This window comes from Adelges cooleyi, unplaced genomic scaffold (genome assembly GCF_023614345.1).
Source record: "Adelges cooleyi isolate 19-005CV unplaced genomic scaffold, UGA_ACOO_1.1 ACOO_flye_CR_arks_rails_tigmint_CR_PRNA_1, whole genome shotgun sequence".
NCBI classification, from domain to species: Eukaryota; Metazoa; Arthropoda; class Insecta; order Hemiptera; family Adelgidae; genus Adelges; species Adelges cooleyi.
This window is the reverse complement of record NW_026095751.1, coordinates 4,043,049-4,062,441: the sequence shown is the minus strand read 5'-3', so window position 1 is coordinate 4,062,441 and position 19,393 is coordinate 4,043,049. Positions and strand designations below refer to the sequence as shown.

Genomic DNA, 19,393 nt, shown 5'->3' with positions numbered 1-19,393 from the left:
AAATACTACGTAAAAAAAAAAAAATTACTTGTATAATTTGTCAATGTAACCACTTAGGCATCGGTACAAAATTTAACTTGTTCAAGGATTTAGTGGTTGTAAATTGTAAATAAGAAAATCGTTTCTGGTTTCCCCGAGCTTAGAATTAAACAGCTGTTATATATTTTTCTATTCTATTCTATTTTTTTAATTAATTTTACCCATAGGATCTGCTGAGGAATAATAATTATATTATGACAGTTGGCCACCCTGACAAAGCCGATAAGCCGCCATAGCGTTATGTTGGTCAGCTTTTTCATCATTTGCTTTCGGCCGTCGGCTGTCTTCTTCTAAAATTGATAACGATAAGCGAATCATTGAATTGATAAACTATTCTTGTGATAACACGAAATAGAACCCACGGCAGCTGAGATGGCGGAACTACCAAAGTAACCAACGTTGGTCACCGTGTTACCAAGTCCACATATTATTCTCATTGTTTGCTTATTGAATTATTACTAAGCAACCTACTACTGTCACCGTCAGCTATCAAGTAATTTTAGTTTTTTTTTTGAAATTGTTAGACAAATTCATAATATTTTTGTAACGTTTTATGTTATTTTCATAACTACTGACTGTTCAAAACGACATTAAGCGGTTCTTTTAGCTTCGATGCGATAGCTGAGAAGGTATTGTATTTACAATGATGTGTTTTTATTTATTTATTTTTATATTTTTGTGTCTGTACCCATGATATATTTTAAGCCACTGAACCGATTTCTTCGTGTGATCAGAAATCGCACCTGTAAGGTACTTTATAAGACTAAAAAGTTCATCCCTTCCCCTTCAAAATCACAATTGCAAGAATGGGTGGAATTTTTTTCTTTCTTTCTCTTTTTAACGCAAAGTTTTAGGGGTTTGACCAAAGGTAGATCTAAAATGGGGCTATAACATAACATTCAATTTCCTCAAAAATCTGTAGTCAAACATTTCTTTTTATTAAGAAAAATCAAAAAAATAGTGGGAAATTACACTTGGACCGTTACAGATTAGTGTCGAAGCTTTTATTTGAAAGAGACTTTATCACTTTCACAGTCGGTTTCCCCAACTATTGTTAAATACACTCTTAACGCAATGATAGTTAACAATTCGTTTAAACTTAACATATGGTCAAATGAAATAAGATTCACCATAACATTATTATTGTTAAATTCTATTTGTTAAGTTAACAAAACGTCAGTTGGGTTATCAAAGCGGTTACCTCGATTCCAATATTCTCATTGGTTATTAAGATATGTGATAACTGATAAGTGATTGTATTATTTAATTTTTTCAGTTTGTTATTATTTGACATTTTATTTTACTTTCTTTTAACTTTCGGTATATATAAATAATTTATATACAATGTATTAACACATTGTTTAGATAGTCTATACCTTTCTAAAAATAGTTTGTCATTAAAATATTTTTTTCTATTTTGAAGGCCTAAAACAAGATAGGTAGTGATAAGAATTATTTCCATTGTTATACTCAAGATAGGCAAGACATAATAATATTTTCTAAATAACAAATTCAATAAATTATGATATTTGAAACTATAATGCAAGTCTGTGCCATTCTTTTTTACCTAACCCACATAAAACAACTTCTGCTTACCTAATGAAGGGTTATCAAAGTTGTCAAATGTATAATTCGTTATTATATATTACTAGTATACTCGGTCAACAAAAATAATGAAACAATTTCTAAACTATAATAAATATACAAATATTATATTATGCAAGTACTACAATGCATTTTAACATGCCGATTAACTTTTTACAAGCCGATTTCGGGTGATTAATTTAACAAATCGTTTTAACAGTGTGTTAAGGCTAACAAATCTCGATGAAACCCAATTTTCACTAACTAGTTATACAGATATAATTATTAACAATAAATTTAATTTCTTGACATATGTTGATGAAACCGGCTGTCAGCTGTAGTAATTCATAATTATTATAATATCCGTGACCTCCTCTGCACCAACATGTTTCCGTCCGGCGAGACCCTGACAATTTGTAATTTTTTAAAACCGCTTATAAAAAATGTAAGGTAAAAAAAAAAAAGCTGTCCCTTTTTTTTGTGTCCGCGTGCGGGTATGGCAGAAAGCGAAAGCGTATCCGTTTTTTTTTCTTCAGTTTGATTCTTTACATATATTATTATACATTTATATTTTTTTTATTCCTTCTCCTCGTGCTGATGCCGATGACGGTTCGTTAGAAAGACCGGTCTGATGCAATCGGGCCGGCACAGCAACATTCGGAATCCTTCCTAGTCGGTCAGACGAGCAAATTACATTTGGTATACAAGCATGGAATATAATATTATTATTATTATTATTATTATATGCACAGTACACGGCGGGCTTCACTTTTAAGGCCCGGGGCACCGTCGGGTTGCGCAACTAAGTAGGTCTCTTCTGGAAACCGGTTGTCTTCGGTTACCTATTATTGTACATATTATAATATGAACACACGGAAAGGCAAGACAGCAGACGTTTCGGTCACCGCGTTATAATGTTTGTGTATAAAGTTATCAAATAATTATTTTAAATGGCCGAAAAAACCCACCGAATCCAATTTTTTCAAAGCCTATCATTTTATGGTACTCTAGCAAAATATCACAGCCGTGTGTACCTCCTCCTCTACCTCTAGTAGTGCAAGCGTTTTGGTTTCAAACTGGTTACGCGGTCGTTGCTGCTGTGCTGTTACCTGATGGCTATTTCCCTATGGCCGGCGTTGGCTTCACCGTATTACATCACCGAACAGGTCCTTGATCTTTGCCATAGTTATTGTAATAACCCGCCCGGAGAAGCTGTAGGGAACACATAGTACACTATATACTATGTGTTCCCTTTAAACAAATACAAAAAATTGGGTTTTTTTGTAGTTTCCTAATATCGTTATGTATTCGGCTTGGGACAGCGTTAAATAGTTTTTTTTCCATAAAACAGTACAAAAAAACCAAACCTAACCGCAATAACTATTCCTATATTAGTATGTTCGTGTCCCAAACCCTTCCAATAAAAAAAAACGGGCCGGACAAATATTTTCCCCGTGTTTCAAGTACATTAAGTCCAACAATTTCAATTTCCTTGTTACCTAGATTAAAATTTTGCGCTCTATTCGCTTATCTACCTTATAAGACGTTTAGACTCTAAGGTGAGTCCATCTAAGTTCAATCAACTTAATTAATTAAATTAGTTCATCTAATTTTGTGGGTTAATACATTTTTGTACTGGGGTACGGATATTTACTCAGATTTTTAAAAATAATCTATAAAAATATTGAGTTTTTAGAGAACAATAGAAAAGACAACTTGGATAACCCTTTATTAGGTAAGCAGAAGTTATTTTATGTTGGTAGATTAAGTAAAAAGGAATGGCACAGACTTGCATCAAAGGTTTAAGTATCATAATAAATTGTGTTTTGTAATTAAGATAATATTATTATGTCTTGACTGTCCTGAATATAACAATGGAAATAATTCTTATCACTACCTGCTTTTTTTTTAGGCCTTCAAAATAGAAAAATTATTTTTATGACAGACTGTTTTTAGAAAGGTATAGACTATTTAAACAATCTTTAAAAAAATTATATACAAATTATTTATATAAACCGAAAGTTAAAAGAAAGTAAAATAAAATGTCAAATAATAACAAAATGACAAATTTAATAATACAATCACTCATCAGTTATCACATATCTTAATAACCAATGAGAATGTTGGAATCGAGGTAACCGATTTGGTAACCTAACTAACGTTTTGTTAACTTAAAAAATATTTTAACAATTATAATGTTATGGTAAATCTTATTTCATTTAACCAGATGTTAAATTTAAATGAATTGTTAACTAACAATGCGTTAAGAGTGTATTTAACAATAGTTGGTGAAACCGGCTGTGTACATTTTAAAAATATTTTTAGACAACGTAATTGGTGTAAAAGTTGAATACAAATTTTCCCTTAAAATTCAAAAGTTTTAATAGGAGTGCTAGTGTTAGTTTTGGTTTACAAATAATATTTCAGTCAGCTGTTTGCTCGATAAACGGCTGACGGTTCAATAAAAAAAAAGTATGCACGGTAAACGATTATGAAAACAAAATAGTGAATAATTGTTGTTTAATAATTTAGCAATAATAATTATTATCATCATAACTTCGATAATAGCAATTACTTATTATTATTATGCTCCGGCTAAGTGAAATATCAGCTAATGTACATTATTATATTCAGGTAATTGTTGGTTTCAGCGTGGACCAACGGTTATACGGTTGGGTGCGTTAAATTCCGACAAATAACCGTGTGAATTTAATACTAATTAAATAGAAACAATAAACGTATTCACGAGAATATATTAAAAAAATATATATAAAAAATACATACAGCTGGTTTCACTAACATTTTTTAAGAATTTAACTTATTGTTAATAATTATATTTAGCAACTAGTTAGTACAAATTGGTGTTTCATCGAGATTTGATAGCCTTAACACATTGTTCAAACGATTGTTAAATTAATCACCCGAAATCGGCTTGTTAAAATATATTGTAGTACTAATATATAATATTTATCTTATAGTTTAGAAATTGTTTTAGAATTTTTGTTGACGAGTATACTAGTAATATATAATAATGAGTTACATATTTGATGATAAATTTCTTTATATTGAGTATTTAGAGAACAATAGAGTTGACAACTTTGATAACCCTTCATTAGGTAAGCAGAAGTAATTTTATGTGGGTTAGGTACAAAGGAATGGCACAGACTTGCATTATAGGTTCAAATATCATAATTTATTGAATTTTGTAATTTAGATAATAATTTTTATGTCTTGCCTATCCTGACAATGGAAATAATTCTTATCACTACCTATATTTTTTTAGGCCTTCAAAATAGAAAAAAAATATTTTAATGACCTTGATGACAAACTATTTTTAGAAAGATACCTATAGACTATCTAAACAATATATTAAACAATTATATATAATTTATTTATATAAACCAAAACGTCAAAAGAAAGTAAAATAAAATGTCAAATAATAATAAACTGACAAATTAAATAATGCAATCACTTATCAGTTATCACATAATATCTTAATAGCCAATGAGAACGTTGGAATCGAGGTAACCGCTTTGGTAACCCAACTGACATTTTGTTAACTTAACAAATAGAATTGAACAATAATAATGTTATGGTGAAGTTAATTTAATTTAACCAGATGTTAAATTTAAATGAATTGTTTCACTAACAATGTGTTAAGAGTGTATTTAATAATAGTTAGTGAAACCGGCTGACTGTATATCATTGTGTATTTTTTAAAATATATTTATCTTGGAATTTTGGTCGTTGGTCAAGATGGATTTCCATCCTGTTACAATAAGAAATCAATCACTTTGTCGATCAGATAAGTCAATTGATCATAATCATATATTAACTTTAAATAAAACGCGATTCATCGGCGAGACACAATAATCACTATAATAGTAAGCATTTTTATTCTTGGAATATATTTTGAAGAAGAGTTGAACAAAAGAAACGTGTCAATTAATTATGATCTGTATCGTTAGGAAATCCAAAAGATTCACAAATGACTTGGTTTAATAAATGACAGTTGTGCAAATTGGACTAGACTTTTGACACGAATGTTTTTCCCAAAACGGTTTGATAAATGGATAATTTTTAGTTGTTTGCAGTTTTTGTGATTAATCGGTGTAGCCATTAGGCATGGTATATTTGCATAGATATATCTTGTCGAACGTGACCTTAGATTTGACTTGGCCAGCAGACGAGTTCAGCACACTTAATCGTGTTCCTTTTGTATCTTATGTGTAGGTATGTATAATAAGTATACTAGACTGTACAACGAGACTCGACTAGCTTGATAGAAAAACAACCAACCAGCAGTGACACATTTGTTGAGATCTTCTTGAAGATTTCCAGGGGATTTTGGGAGATTAGTTAAGCAATTTCGGAATCTGTTATATGGAATTGAAGTTGTTTCAGTTGCAGTTGTGAAGTTTGAGTCTGTGGGTAAAGTTAGATTTAGATTAAAGTGATTTAAATTTTAAATGTTAGTCAGTTGGGAGCATTTACCCACAAGTGAATTAAGCAGTGGTTTTACGCCAAGTGTTTAGCATAAGTCTTTTGGTTTTAATATGATTTTTTTTTCATCTAAGGTAACCCCAAGATAGGGTGTGCATTGCAGCCGACTGGTTTACTTTTATTATTTAACGATATTAGAGATAACTAATGAGATAACTATATGATCTTGTTTCACTGCACATGAGATGCTGACGTGAGGTTCAAGTGGGTTGTCAGATGATACAACTAAATTTTAGAGGTAACAAAATATTGTCACCTCTTATTACTTATCTCTGATCTCTTATCACATATTTGTTATCACTTATCACATCTCTTATCACTCGTCTCTTATCACGTGAAAGTGTAACGCAAAAATGGCGACATGACTATTTCTCGTGTCCAGCCCAATATCATATTGTTTATGTTTTTAAAAAAAGAACATAAATCAAAAGCTACAAAATTGTTGAGTGCTCTTTAGACATTGTAGAAATCGAAATTACAATGTATTATTTAAAAATTATGAACACTATTAATGTGTTTCCTTGAAAGCGATTAAACACGGTTTACAGACATTAAGTATTTCCTACAAATCGGTTACCACCCACACCGCCGCCGTTGTGTTTGTGTGTTTTTTTATGAATTTTATTTAGTTCAGTTTAATTAGTCATTAGGATTACGTGTGTTGTAAAACAACCGGTCGGTTTAAATTCACCGAAATTACTCAATTTCAATATCCGCATTATATCATATAATAATATTATGTATTCTTTGGGCGTTGTGTTCAAGCGTAAGACGTTCATTACTATTTGGGTTTACTCATTTCAAATGCGATGATATTACATCAGTGATCAGAATTATTGTTTACTGAATCCAAATTTTTCTTTCTTTGGATTCCAATAATTTCATGCCACCATTTTTGCGTTGGGCTTTCAGGTGATAATATACGAGTGATAAGAGATAAGAGATGAAATAAATGATAAAAAATATGTGATAAGCGATCAGAGATAAGTAATAAGTAATAAGAGGTGACAATATTTGGTGTCTATTAAAAGTATTAAATAACATATCTGCCAACAACAGAATTAAAATAAACCGTGTATTATGGATAATGTCAAGGCTTACAGACCACAGAGGTTTTCCCATAGATTCTCCCGGAAATAAAAAATAGGTATCTAATGTTTTGTATAAATTTCCCCTTCTGTCTTTAATAAAACATTTAATAAGTATAATTATTTCGCTCCTATCACGCAATACTCTCTTGAAATTACTATAATGTACAACATATAACGTTATACAATGCTGCGAAACGGTGTCGATGGCTTTTTTAGAATCCTTTCTAATAGGCACTTTGCTTGTTATTTAATAGATAATCGCGGTTGTATATATATTTATATATTTTGTTGTAAAGTACTTTGAACTTACAGTGTACAATATTATTATCATTACATAGTTCAGTAACGTGTGTTGTATAAAATCTGACAAAATCTAATCAATGCTCGGTCAAAATTATTGTACAAACATTTCTATTTTCTTTTTTTAATATTAAATAAAAAACCATCAGCTCGTGGTGGCAGCGTTGGGCTTTAAATAGCCTGTTAATTTACACGATGAGCTAGATTTGTTTTAGCTTTGGAATTGGAAATTAAAGTAAATTTTTGTTTTTCATAATACACACTATTATAATGTCTTAATCTACTTTTTATCCGTTTACTTATATTACAGGTGATATTGTTATGGCACACAAATAGTCAACTAATTCCAAAAAATATGGCAAAAGCGGTGAAATGCAAGCGTGGCAACTTGCGAGGTAAAATTACTTTTGTAGATAACCCAACGTAAAAAACAAATTTGAAACACCAGTATTACAAAAGATAGAGTATTTTATAATTAAATAAAATAAAATTTTTAGCATAGTTAAGAAAAGAAATTGAAAAAAATAGGCAATGAAGATGTGTATACAGATTTGGATTGTCTTCTTCGATCACTGGTTAGTTATTAGCTTTCTAAAAAAAATTCGTTGAATAGATATTATTATTGTTAAGGCGAAGGCCGCCCAAGGGCATTCATTATCAAAATTTTTTTTCAAATGCATCAAATTCAGTAATGCTTAGTTAAAAAGAAAAAAAAAATTAAAGTATTCAAGGAAGGACGTACACATGCAATTCCGTTTGGAGATATTATATCTTTGTTGTTTAAATGATTAACTCATTTTGTCAACAGCTATCAAAAGTTTTTAAATTAGTTTCTGTCTAATAGTTTCTATTCAGGTGACATTATTGTGGGAAAACCCAACGACCATCGGATTGTAAAATAATCAATCACATAACAAATTTAATCAGAACGGCCACTTCGATCCTAACCTAACTTAACATAACCTAACAGATTAATTTGCTGGGGCATTTGCTATAGCCCCCCCCCCAAAAAAAAATCTCTTCTTTCAAAAAATTGTTTCAATATAGCCACTGGATACAGGTGATAATAGTATAAAACGAATCTAACCCAACTGGTCGGAGTGACCGTTCCGACTTGATTTGTTCAACGTGATAGGATTTTCTTTTTGTCTGTAAAAAATTGCCAAAAAAAAAAAACCACTAGTGCGCGATTTATATTCTTACTGTATTTCTATTATATTTGTTTTTAATGATAAATAAACACAGTTGTGGTGTGTTTACACGTCGTACAACACTAATAGACCGAAAATAATTTCATAATAATTATCGAACGGCGCTTAACGAACTTTCCCTTTTCGTTAAAATTAAAATATTATTATTATTATGTTAAAATCACTCTGTGGTGGTCTCGTACTTGCCCGCTGCACAATTATTTCTATTGCATACTATTAGTAGACCATATTATATTATTATAACACTTGCATAATAAATTATTTTTAATAAACAGGTTAAATACCTAAAAAGTAACACTCAAACCGCAATAACGCTCACCGGCTCGGAACAACAGCTATTTGTCGATATCGAGACATAATTTGTAATAATCGATTGGACATTTTTTAATATCTAAATACATTTTTAATATATTTTAAATAGCATTTTGTCGTCTGCCCAATTGCGACGGCTTCTAATGTTTTTACAATGAAGTGTTGGTTTTTTTTTTGTGTCTGGCCCTAATTTTTAGATGGTTTAAAAGGCAAACCTAACTGATTTCTACTTGGAGCAATTCTGTAGGTAAAAAATCTTCCCGGAAAGGTAATTTATTGTGCTAAAATTTGAAAAAGTCGACTCCCAGACACAAAAAATTGGCATATTTTAATCCTAACCTAACCGAACCTAACCTAACGTAACCAAATCTAACCTAACGTAACCTAACGTAACAGCCAACGCTGGTACATAATACAAGAATGCGTTTTCAGCCTAATGTTTTTAGAAAATATGTCGTTTATTATCTACATAATATGTAGTATATATAGTATGGTACAAAAATCATAATTAACCGGTCCGCGCAATAGTTCCTATAAAACATTTAATTAGCGTTAATCACCGCGAGACCCGTTCAGGTAAAAAACATTATGTAATTTAAATAAAACGATATTAATATTCGGGTTAGGTTAGGTTAGGTTTGACTGACAAACATTGTATAACGCACCGGTACACTGATAGAATATAATAATATTGTATGCTCAAGTCAGGCGGCCGTCGAAGGCCGAACGTAGGCAAAAAGTGTTACGGTCGCGTTTGCTGTGTTGCATACGCCGGAATCCGCAAGGCGCTAAAAAACCCGTTACAGAAATTATCGCAAGGGAAATATGTTAAAATTAAAAAAAAAAAATATCATATTTTTTTTGGGGGGGGGGAAGGGGGTTTTCGAATTTAAAAGGCAAAAGAGTGAACTTTATTGGAAAAGTATATAAAACAACATAAATCAGAGTCAAATCGGACACATTATTTTATTTTTATATAAAAAAAATAAAGTCGCAATTGAAAGCATTTAAAAAATATTATTATTTTCTAATCGATAAAGAAATTGACGTTAAAAAATGTTTAAAAAAAAATCAATATAGTAAGAATATCATTTAATACATCCTCTGCATGTTTATTTAATACAATATTCATTTTTAGTATTTTTTTTTTTAAAGTAAAATTTTGCGTATGACTCATTTGGATATTATTTTGTTTTTGAGTTTCACCGAATACCTAATAATAATTGTACATATTTTATTATAATAATTAATTTTTCGAAAATAATCAACTTGGCCTTCACAAAACAATATTGAAACGGTTTTAACGTAGTTTTGTGACGACATCATATTATTTGCATGTACTATAAATAAATACAATATTTAACAAATAGACTTTTTATTTGTTAAATTGAACGCAAGATACATTTTTTTAAATTCCTTAATAATTATTCATATTTTTTGAGGAAACGTTTTTATTAATATTGAAAGAATTAATAATAATAATTTATCACTTAAATATTTTTCACATGTTAAAATGTATCTTACCACTGAACTTTTATAAAATTGTTGGGAATTGCTTCTCTACTCATGTCATCTCATAATGTTAAGACAATGTGATTAATAATATTTGACCCATTCGGATTAGTATGTGATTTATTTTCTTCAAAATCTTTCCCTTGATGTTTTATGATAAACAATTGAAAATGAAAAGGACATTTTGTTTAATGAAAAATAGTCAAACTTAATCCTTTTTTTTTTTTTTGTCATATTTTTATCTATTTTCTGTAAATTTTTAACAAGTACACAGTTAGCTGCGTAAGGTTTATCTTCAGTGCGTTTTTAAATAAAATAACCTTTATTCGTTCACTTCACACTATGCACAATGTTATTAGGTGAATCCGATAAACAGAATCAACAGTCATTGTATTTAGGTATTTAGTTCAAGCGGTCAAGTTTCAACGTAGCCATATAATTTATACTCACTTCATGAGTATTGTGTTAACACTATTAAAACCCAACCTAAGCTAACCAGAAATCGGCTGATGTGTGCATAACTGTCACGTGGGCTGTATTTTAATAATGGCGGTAGGTCACTGTGTCTATTTATAGACTAGGATGCATTTCATTTCCAGATTGGCAAACTCAGGCAAACAATAATAATAATTATCTACTTCCATCCTGACGGTGACAATGCTGATTTATCAGAATACACACAAACTCGGATTGTACTTAGGCACAGCACACTCTATGTGATATCCGTATTATGTCTGTATAATAACACATACGTTCACCTACTGTTCGGATAGGTTAATTATATATAAACACACATAGATTTGGTCGAGAAAATAACCGACGAAGGTCGACGTTCAGACTATACTTATAGTATACGTGTAACCTACCTATGAATAAATATGTATCCAAGTAGGTATTTAAATGGCAGCAAATTTTCTAAAAAACAGTTCGGTTGTTTTTAATCGATTATTATTTTGTGACGTAACGGCCTGGACACGGTTGGGCAAGTATTATTATAAATATATACAGGGCGATCCAACTAATGTGAGACACTGATTTTCTCTGAAAATATAATCGACTAGGCCAATATTAAAGTAGTGAAGTAGCTGTTTAAATTAACAATTACACGACACCGGTTGTTTGTCATCAGTTATTATAACATTATCAAGTAGGATTTTTATAAAATTAATACCAAAACGTGTAAGCTGTGATTTGGAAAAATTTTAAACTTTCAAAATTACTTTCAGAGAACACTAGTGTCTTGCTTTGACCATTTTTGACCTGCGTGAAATGAAGTTGATAATTTGATGCAAAAAAAAATAATTATTTTACCTGTTAGGGTAATAATTGTAAAGATTATGCAATATTTATAAAGGAAATTCAATATTATTCCTATTATATTCTTGTTCTTTGTATTTATGCTTAAAATCCAATTAATGGTTCTTTAAAAAATAACGTTTCACATGAAAAAATTAATTTTTTAATATTTAGTTCAATATTTACAATTGCCCCGTGAAAAAAATTATTTAAACTTTTTTGGGAGTAATTGTAAATGAACAAAATTAAACCTATTAAATATTATGCAATATTGTAACTGAGGCAATTTGAAATAAAATGATTCCTGATCATTTTAAGATTCTCAAGTGTGAATTATACACATATTTACAATTGTCCCATTTCATATGAGTTGAGGTAATTGTAAATGATAATTATATTCTTCCATTTTTAATAACAAAATGCTTGGGGCAAATGTAAATAAAAGAAAAAAGTAATATTTTAACATGATTTCTTTATTCTTACACCTCCGTATCAGTCTTTTAATTATTCACATAAAAATGTAAATAACATCTTAAATGCTACTCAACAAAAATATTAAAATACAATATCAAAAACCTATTGGCCCGTCTCCGTGAAACGTACCGAAACGTATACTTATATATATATATACAGGATGATCCGACTAACGTAAGACACTCATTTTCTCTGAAAACATGAATATTTTGAGAAATTTTCCCCCCTAATCTTTTAAGTAGGTACATATTTTACTACAATTTTCAATATTTTGAAAATTTTCATCACCAATATTTATAAGCCAAAAATGTGGATTTTTGTTTTTTTTTAATGTTTTTAAATACACAAATTTGTAGACAAAAAATTAAAACATATGTTACCGTTGGAATTTTCATTTATCTGTTCATTTGTTATGACTCTACAAAGATTTGATTTTTCGACTGTATTTCTTAATACTTTCATTCGTTACTACAAAAACGAGTAGTTTTATTAGAAATCAATTTGACATGTTACCGTACTCCGTATCATAATCAGATACAATAAATAACCTGTAATCTAAGTAATCTGTAGAGAAGAACCGTTTGTCTATCATCATTTCAAAATCTTTTATAGTGACTTCCCAGTTGGTAGAATGGAACCTAACCTAACCGAAGAAATATGACAATTATTAAGAACAAATGTAGTATCTTTACAAAGTCATAGCTAATGAACAGATAAATGAAAATTCAAACGCTAACATATTTTTAAATATTTTGTCTACAAGTTTATGTAATTAAAAACATATGTTGCCATTTAAAAAATCTCCCTTTTTGACTTCTTTTGGATCACCCTGTATGTATGTATATATTATCGAAACCGGACTGAGTTTAAACGGTTTTTGATTATCCAATCATACGGAAATTGCAAAGCCTAAGTTCATTACCTACATTAATTACACACCCCGGCTAAGCCCTAAGCGCTGCAGATGGATCATTTTTTTTTTTTTTACCTTGAACGATTAAAAAACCACGTTGCGGTTATCCGTGTAACTTATACAATAAACGAGGACAACGGTGATAACACCTAACGTTAAAAAAAAAAAAAAATTAAATTATAATTGTATAGTACCTAATTATTATTTCGAACGATTCGGACCGCGTTTGCTGCAGTAGCTGGTGTTATTATTACTGTTGATAATAATAATAATTTATTGAGTTAATCCGATAAAAAAAAGACCGTCGGCAAATTGTATTATTAAATAGGTCGGGGATTTTGATATCAACATAACCGACCTTTGTTAATATTATTATATTACAATATTATTATCAACATTGTTGTTTGTGTTTCTGAATTTCGCCAGAAAGCGACACCGCCAATTCTGTTTAAACCAACTAGAGCAAAAAAAAAAAAACAAATCAATTTTAAATATGTCTTATGTGTTATATATAAATTTTTTTTTTTGGAAAATCTGAGCCCACCTGCCGATTTCCCGCGAAATTTCGAGAAAAAAAAACTGTGTTGCCAACTCAATTTAGCTAATTTGTGAGTTGCACAACATGCAAGCAGAAGAATAATAACCAATAAAAAAAAATATATTCCATTTTTGTATGTGCTCTAAATTATTCATAACGATTAGTGTGACAGATTAAAACTATTGTTTTATACACATTAAAGGTAAGGTTCGGTTAGGTTAGGTTAGGTTAGGTTCGTTTAGGTTAGGTTCGGTTAGGTTCGTTTAGGTTCGGTGAGGTTAGAGTTTAAATTTCTGGAAAATCCTAGATCAATAGTCTGTTTGGTATTTTAGTCACTTTACACCTTGATATAATTATTAAACGGTAAAAAAAAAATCATGGCAAAGAAGTGAGTATGCTTTTTTTTTTATAAAATTGAACACAAAATATTTTAAAAATCAGATGCAATACTTATTATATATTTTCTTAAAAACGAAAATTAAATAACTCATAACTTTTATTTTAGTATGACGTTTTAGACAGTACGAACAATTTTAATTTGTATTTGTTGAAAATCAAAACGGGGACAATAAAGAAAATATTTGGGTCAAAGGTAACCGGCAGACAAGAGTGTTTCTAAATAAGTGACCCATAGAAATTCTAACACTAGTTTACAATCTAATCATATATTTCACACAAAGTTAAGTGGAAATTTAATGTAAAATTGTTTGCAGACCGTTTTTAAATTGCCTTTTCTAAAAACCAGCTAAATAGTTTGAAAATTTATAGCGGGCAAAACCCATCGTTAAAAAATTTACCCATTAAATTTGTTTTTTTTGTTTTATAGCACTTAGTTTTATTGTTTTATTTTTATTTCTTTATTATTTTATGGTGACTTTCAGATAAATAGCGGGCCATACGGATCCAATATAATGGGTTTACATTAGTATTGTGAAAATCATTTGCAAAATGATGGTGTGTAATATAATAGCAAAAAAATTGTTCCTTTTATTAATGGATTAATACCACTTTTTTGTCTTTTGTTTTTTGTTTTACAATTATTATACATATAGTGTAGTTGATTACTTATATTAGTTTATTAGCTTATATTACTTTTCATGATAATATTCAAAAACTTCCCTTCGTCAAAGCTTACCAAAGACCTCAAGTAAACCTTTTATCTTAGCTATCTTGAAGGATTTTATATTATATAAGCTTGGTAGACATAGTTAAGCATACTCGAGACTTATTATTGTACATTTTCAATGAAATAAATGCATTTAGACGTTCTTCTCTCTTAGGCAAGATGTTAACAATATTATACATGCATACAAGTAACTCTTTTCTTGACGGATATTAATGATAAACTAACCGTCTTAATGGCAAGTGATTTGATTAATACCGACAAATGTGTCGAAGAAGACTATTACACTTGGCCATTTGTAGAACAGCATGCATGATTGGGATTAGGGACTTCCTATAGGCGATATTCCTTTGATAATAATAACTTCTCAAATCACTTTTTATGATAAATTATCGTTTATTATGACCGGTAATTTATTTAAACTTATTGCACAACGATAAATAAAATAATAACATAATGAAGGTCACTGTCTTGATGGCATATCTGCATTTTATACTCTGCGATGGACCAAAAAAAAAAAAAATAGTTGTCTTATGGTATATATAGAAAATTTATGCTCAAATGCGCTTCACAAAAAGATTACAGTATAATATTTTAACGTTAATGTACAGGGTGGACTTCATGAGTAAGCCCTGTTAAATTTAAAAGTTTCCAATCAATAATTTAACTTTGCAGATTAACTTCATAAGGCGTTTATGTTCAGCCTTGGTGCCTATGACATTAGCTGCCTATTAGTAATTAATCCTTAACAATAAACGGTTATTTATTTAAATATTATTTATAACATCATTAGATTTTATTTTGACACGTTGTTCAAATGCAAGGTTAGGCAAGATAATTGATATGATTTATACTAACTTCGTTGAGTGCACAAGATATTGTTATACATGTTATATTTAGTCAACTTAATAATTTTTATATCAATTATAAACATCGAACAACAAATCCATAAATTCTCTTAAAATGTTTTATTTAAGTTGAAAATTATATTTTATAATTATTAAGATGTCTTATAATAGTTAATATTATTTGATAGCTAAATCCTACTTCTTAATAATGAAAAATTGATGGTTAACATTTTTATAATCGTTTTATTTGTCGTTGATTGTTACAAAAAAAAATTGAAAACTTTTCATTAGAATTGGTTTGTTATTATAATTGAATTATATAATACAGAAAACACGGGCAAGCTAATTTTAAATTTGGGTTGAATACAAAATCAAAAAACGAAACAGAGTTTTTTTTTTGTACAAATTGTTTGTTTACACTTAGAAAAGACGCTTTAAAATAAGAGATAAAATTGTAATATTTTGTATCGTTCCTCACAATGAATTAATGAAGAGGAAAATAAAACCTTAGTATTTAATAAACTAACTTTATATTATAATATTTTATTATATAAAATGCCTAATATCTGAACTCTTTTGATAGTTGCAGTTAACTAAATTGGTCGATGGGAATGTGTACAAATATAAATACCTGTTAGGTTAGGTTAGGTTAATACCATGAATTCTCTCTTAAAAATAATTGAATTTTTTTAGTTTTAGTTCTTTAAGACATTTTAGTTAATGGTATTTTCCAGAGTTGGCTTTAACTTTTAAACCATTTATTTTAAAATGGAATCCAAAACCTGTTTGGCGACCAATCAAAATGCTCGGGCAATAGTTTTTAATTAAAAAAGTTACCTCAATTTTGTTCTTTACCGTATTTTAAGTTCTAAACGTTAAAAGTGGAAAACACTGAAAAAGTTATTGTAAACTGGTATAAAAAAAAATATTTAAAAAATAAACAACTGAAAAATTGCAAACAATTTAATAGAAAATAAATGTTTTATCTTTCAACAATTTTTTTTCCAAATTTGCAAAAGTTGTGTTGAACTTTGTTTATCTTCTACAAAAAAACATGCTTTTGGACTTGATAATTAATTAGTTGCTTGCACTCTAATAAGTTTTAATTGTAATAGTATGCCGTTAATTGGCTGAAAACATGTTTTAATTTTGTGCAAATTTATACCTGGTACAATATCATTATTCTGATTCATAGTACACCTAGTAATTTATCAGTACTAGGTCAATAAATATTGATGCCACCTTGATGCTATGAATTATTTATAACTGGAATTTAACAACTATTCAGCGATTTCGTTATCCTAATGCATTTGAATGTCTAACAACGTGATATTATTGCATTTGTTTAGTTTAAAATCCAAATACTTATTAAAAATAAAAATGCGTTCATAATAAAATAATATCAAAAGGCTAAATGAAATAATTTAATTTTTTTTCTATTTGTATTCGAACCATGATCGATAAAATAGTCTAAAAAATTATTTTTTTCTATTCAACTCAAATATTTTATTATAGAAATAAAAATGATGTAAATAGCAATTTAACTGAATCATCAAAAAAAAAAATATACAAGAAATATCATTTAAATATTTAAAGTGGAAATGTTTTCAGTGGAAATATCCAACCAAATAATTCCCATTCGGCAACACCATTATGTTTTAGAGACATTCAAATTAATTCCCATTGTAATGTTTCATAATAAGTGTAGTTTAATTCCTAAAGAACATTCAAATGATTTATTAGAAAGAAAAACTGTTAATTTTATAACACATTTTTTAAATAATTGTTTTCTACAATTATTTGTGAAAACAATTAAAAAAAATTCTTTTAAAACTATAAAATTTTACAAATATCGTACTTTAACTTAAAATGTTTTAATTGTGTTTTGTTTTTTACTAATTTACTGTGGTTTATTTAAATATGATTTATAAATCATAGGATCAACAAGGATTACTTCAATGTGAAACTCTATTGAATAGCAATTAAATAATGTCAAATTATAAACAAAAGAAAACCGTTTAACTTTGACAAGAACTTTCCTAAATCACATCTAACAGTTAATTAACTTAACGTTAATTTCGTATAATATACAAAGCCCTAAGTATGAGTATGTGATGTAAGTAAAAATAATTTTGAGACGACTTACGGTTTGTGTGTGCTCTTCGACGTAGACTGCCTTGTATTAATCCAAAATCAAAGTAAAATCTTGTGTAAAATATAAACTCTGACAATAAAATCAAAAGTGTTGAACTGTTTTTTCGCTTTGAAATAACACAAAAAGTCCTTCTATAAATTTTTTTTTTGTCAATATAAATGTATATATTTATAATATATACCTATATATTATAACCGGTAAAAAAAAAAAAGGACTGGCGGTTTAAGCGGATACGATCGTTGCGCGATAAACGTCTAAACTTTTTTTTTTTATTAAAGTCCAAGTAAAAAAAAAAAGTCAAATACGTTTCTCTAATAACAATTTTTGCTACAACTTGGCGTGGTAAGTTGTGCACACTAAATGCGAACCATCGACCGCACCGCCAGGGGTTAACGCGAAAAAAATTATAATATAGTTGTGCCTAAGAGAGACCTCTTAGATGGTTTTTTTTTCAATGCCGAAGAGGAGGAGCCATCGCGTCTCCTATCCGTACAACGTAATCACAATAATAACGATTATTCTGCTGGTCGGATATCGCTTTAGAATACCTATGTTGTTATTATACCTATATATATATATATATATATATATATATATATATATATATATATGTCTAAGTAGTCGAGCCCAAAGTCAAGTTCACGTGCCGTGCACAACACCGATTAATATTATTATTATTATTGGGTACCCATTGTTATGTCTAAGTCTGTTAGCTCATAAAAGTGCACACACACACACACACACACACACACACACTGCACACACTTGTGTGATTCTCACTTGTTGATTTGTCGGTTTCAGAGATGGACATTTTGTATATTCAAGTTAAAAGTTCATTTTTAAATCATACACGAACAAATACAATTTTTCTCACTTCTCATTCGATTGTCCTTCTGTTGTTCCTAATAGAATCATTCTCTTGTTAATTTATTTGCATCCCGGTTCAGTTGCTACCATTACTTAATACCATAAACTGTTATGTCTTCATAAAGAAAAACTAAAATTATTCAATTATTTTTAAGAGAAAATTTGTGGTATTAACCTAACCTAACCTAACCTAACCAGTATATTTGTATACATTCCCTTCGACCAATTCAGTTAACTGCAACTATCCAAAGAGTTCAGATAAAAAGCATTTTATTTAATAAAATATTATAATATAAAGTTAGTTTATTCAGTACAAAGGTTTTATTTTCCTCTTCATTAGTTCATTGTGAGGAACGATACAAAATATTACAATTTTATCTCTTATTTTAAAGTGTCTTTTCTAAGTGTAAACAAACAATTTGTACAAAAAAAAACTCTGTTTCGTTTTTTATTTAGTATTAAATCCAAATTTAAAATTACCTGGTCCATGTTTTCTGTATTATATAATTCAATTATAATAACAAACTAATTCTAATGAAAAGTTTTCAATTTTTTTTTGTTACAATCAACGACAAATAAAACGATTATAAAAATGTTAACCATCAATTTTTCATTATTAAGAAGTAG

At 29.0% G+C, this 19,393-nt stretch overlaps 1 protein-coding gene across 1 annotated transcript in view; it reads right to left on the bottom strand.

Annotated features, from left to right (window-relative positions):
- Positions 1-18,275, bottom strand: part of LOC126833091 (scavenger receptor class B member 1) — a 65,333-nt gene extending 47,058 nt beyond the window's left edge. Inside the window, exon 1 of the mRNA XM_050564243.1 lies at positions 17,891-18,275. The gene's annotated coding sequence lies outside the window, so the exon portion shown is untranslated. The remainder of the gene's footprint in view (positions 1-17,890) is intronic.
- Between the last annotated feature and the right edge of the window lie 1,118 nt (positions 18,276-19,393).